The sequence below is a fragment of the Castor canadensis genome, chromosome 9 (genome assembly GCF_047511655.1).
Source record: "Castor canadensis chromosome 9, mCasCan1.hap1v2, whole genome shotgun sequence".
NCBI classification, from domain to species: domain Eukaryota; kingdom Metazoa; phylum Chordata; class Mammalia; order Rodentia; family Castoridae; genus Castor; species Castor canadensis.
Window position 1 is genome coordinate 48,487,452 of NC_133394.1, and position 3,700 is coordinate 48,491,151.

At 39.3% G+C, this 3,700-nt stretch overlaps 1 pseudogene; it reads right to left on the bottom strand.

Annotated features, from left to right (window-relative positions):
* Positions 1 to 2,776: 2,776 nt before the first annotated feature.
* On the bottom strand, positions 2,777 to 3,398 carry LOC109679942 (BAG family molecular chaperone regulator 4 pseudogene; annotated as a pseudogene).
* Positions 3,399 to 3,700: the final 302 nt, after the last annotated feature.

The window sequence follows — 3,700 nt, forward strand, 5'->3', positions numbered from 1 at the left end:
TTTTTGTCTCTCTATACTGTCAATTTTTGTAAAAGCCTCTTTTAGAACTTTCTCACACATGGAAATCACGTCTCTGAAATGTAATCATCAAGGAAGATATTGCTCTTATCTATTAGTTTCTGTGGGAAAGAGCCCAACTTTGTTGTTCCAAGTTGTGAAAATGTCAGGAAAATGGAATAAAGTTTATTTTCCCTTGGGTAAAGAAAAGCTCTTAACATTTTCTTGCCTTTGGCAAAAGTTAAGTATCCAGATGTGGCCTGTGCTCTCTCATTCATTGTTGACATTAATGTCAAAATAAAATCAATTTTTGTTTACTCATCTTGTCCAGTGTGATTTTCTAAACTCTTTTGGTGCCATGTTTCTAACTGGTATTGAATGCTCCCTGATTCCAGGAGTCTTGACCAAAGCAATGTGCACACTCCTGACAACATGTGGTTGGTGGCTAGATAAGGGGGAATCGTCAGTGAGTCCAACTCCTGATTCTGTGTTACAGATATTTTGTCCATTGAAGCATGACAGAAATTGATTTCTTCTTTGTTAGATCATTAATTATTACAGTGTCACTGGGGATCAAATTTCCCGCACACATTGCAATCCCATGGAACCTGAGCTCTGTGACCATGCAAACAGATAATTCTTACCCTACTAATACTGCTTCCTATATGCTTGGTGAATTTGAAACCAACTGATTCTAGATGCCTTTGTATTTGGCATCATTTTAGAAAGAACAATGTGGGATTTTGACAACTTGTTTGAAAAATAAGATTTCTACCCCTTCTCATCAACTCCACTCATCTTCCTCTTTTTACCACCTGCAAACTTCCCTTAATTCTCTATATAGTAGACCCTGAGTATCGCCAAATACCTGGTTCCAGGAGACCACCACTGAGGAAAAATCTGTGCGTGTTAAGGATACGTAGAGTTCAGTCCTGTGCTGCAAATGTTTGATTTATTTCCCATAACACCACCCCTCTTGAGCTAAAGATGTGCCACCTCTCACCAAATCTCAACTTTTCACTTCATCCCTTCAGTGAGGCATGTTGACTTTTATCTTGTTTTGGAGTATTATTTGCTTTTCAGGAAGCAGATTTTTTTAATAGTAAAAAGCATTTTATTATGAAACAAACAATTCTATGAATTTACATTCAGAAATAAGCAACAAACCTACCTTAAAAAGAATAATGAATCTCCCCTTCTAGCTATGGCTGATTCATTCTCCGAGCATGAATCTCCTTTCCCCTCATTATTTTTAACTATGAACTGAACTGAAATCTGCCCACAGGGATCCTGAACAGTTAAACTGACAGTTTATATGGAGAACAATGTTATCAAATAATCACATGTTGTTTTTTGTAGTCGTGTTTTCTACTCACTGTTGCATTTAATTTTTCACATGTATTTATCCCAGGCTCTCTATAGAAGCAGCAATAGTAGAAAGATGCACTGTTTTCTTTTTAAAGTAATTATAAAGTAGATCTTTATCCAAATAAAATAAAAAAGTAAAATATCCACAAACATTTTCATTATGTCATTGTTATTTTCAAATTCACTTTCTCCTGCTACTATGAAAAGTAGAAATGGGAAGAACTCTAACTTAACAAGCTATACAAAGAAAAAAAAGAAGACAAACAATTTACCCCTGAAACTCACTACACATTGCAATATATTCAAGTGGTAAAAAGGCTATAAATTCACTCAGGATTGCCATTCTATTTGGCTGTCATTAGAGACTCTTGAGTAATTATATTCAACAAATTACTACAAAATGTACAAAGAAGTAGAGACTAATGCTATATTCATAAATTTCAAATAACAAAACAAAACAAAGGCCCCAAGAAGGCTAAAGTCTAAGCTGTAATTTACACATGAAGTGTATGCTGAAAGCAGTCACAATGTATAAAAATGTGACAAGTAATCCACCTTTACAAAAACAGAGTTGTCTTACAGTATATCCAGTCTTATCTGTAGGTTTCTGATAGCCTGTTACTTAAAGTGTATGTCACTCCTGCTGATAAACAGCAGCCTGCACATATCCATGAATTTCTTAAGGAAGGAGTTTACTTGGCAATATTGACAATTCCATAGCTTCTTATTACGTTTATTTGTCTGAAAACTGAAAAAGCTCACACTAAAATTCTTTCCATTCCTTTTCCAGTTTGTCAGTTTTAAAATCAAAGGACAAGTTGGAATGTATTGCTTCTTGACATCAACAGGAATTTCAAAAAGACAGCTAACTAACCAAAATCATGAGTTCTTTGGCCAAGTTAGTAACAGGTTTCCTCTTCATTCCAAATCCTTTCACAATCCTTTTTTTTTTTTCCCCTAATTTTTCTAGTATGGCCTGGATCTTACAAACAGTCTCTTTCCTGGCCTGCTGGATAGAATCCTGGACCTCAGTTTCAATGGAATCCAGTTACAAAAGTTCCTTGTCATCATTTCTTCCAGAAGCCAGTATGCTTTGCCTGTCTTTTTTCCTACAAACTCTTCTACTTCTTGCTCAAGATACTGGACCTTCTCTAGCACATTTATGATTTTTTTAAATACTTGGAGAAATATCTTCATCTGAAAATAAACATTCTTCAGAAAGATTATTCTTCTGATCTTGACTGCTGGGATGTTCATTGGTGGCCTTACTAGACAGCTAAGGCTCAGCCCTATATTGAACTTGGGAATCTAAGAGATCTGAATTGTCATTGTTCATTGTTCAGGAGGATTCTTATTGATGGACACTGCATGGAAAGTTGTGCAGGTTCAAGCCTTGGTCTGACTGGCCATACTAGTATAAGGAATCCTTGGACTGCTGGAGTGGTGATAAAGGAAGTGGCTGAGGAGAGCCATTGCCAAGGTTCTGTGAAGCAGGATATCCTGGAACCTGCCCCTAAGAGGGTGCTTCACTCTGACAGTCCTGCTGGGGATACATCCAAAGAGATACTGGAGTTGGGCTGTTGCCAGGTGAACAGTAAGTGCTTAGAACTTCTGTGGAGTAATTGGTTTGAGTATAGCCAGGTTCGTAATAAGCCCCAGAGTCTGAGGCAGTATTTGCCCCAGGGCCAAGAGGGTATGCTGGACCATATGCTCCATTTGTATATAAGAACTCAAACTCTGTTCCTGCAACTCTGGTATCACAGGTTATGTTCTTGGATACGAAATCTGAGGTTGTGGAGAATTCCAGTAGTTAGAATTGTAGTCACGATATGGTGGCTGCTCCTAGTGGCTTCCTTCAGCTAGGTGGTCTCAGCCTGGCCGCCAGGAAATGGGAGGCTGGGGAGGCTCTGGTCGAAGATGGGGATATAAGGGCAGAAGTGAGTGTACTGGCACATCTCCACCCCCAGGCCCACGTAGCAGCCATAGGAAGGACCGTCACTGGGGCTGTAGCCCGAGCGCCTCAAGGTCAACATGGGCTCTGCTGCCCCAAAGTGCTTCCCACTCCCCACAGATGGCCTACTGCACAGATGCCTGCAGGCGAGAGGGAATGGGCAAGAAGCAGATTTTTTAACAAAATTAAGGGCAGGGAAGCATACAACAGATCGCACAATAATTTCAACACAAGTGACCATAAGGCTGGACTGACAGAGCTGCTCTTCAGAATGTGTGCCCAGGAATTTAATGTTTTTTCCTTTCTTTTTCTATATTGGAGAACAGGAGGGCTGAACAGGTGTTTCCTAGGGAGTTGATACCAGTGTGTGTGGGAGGGGAGGAC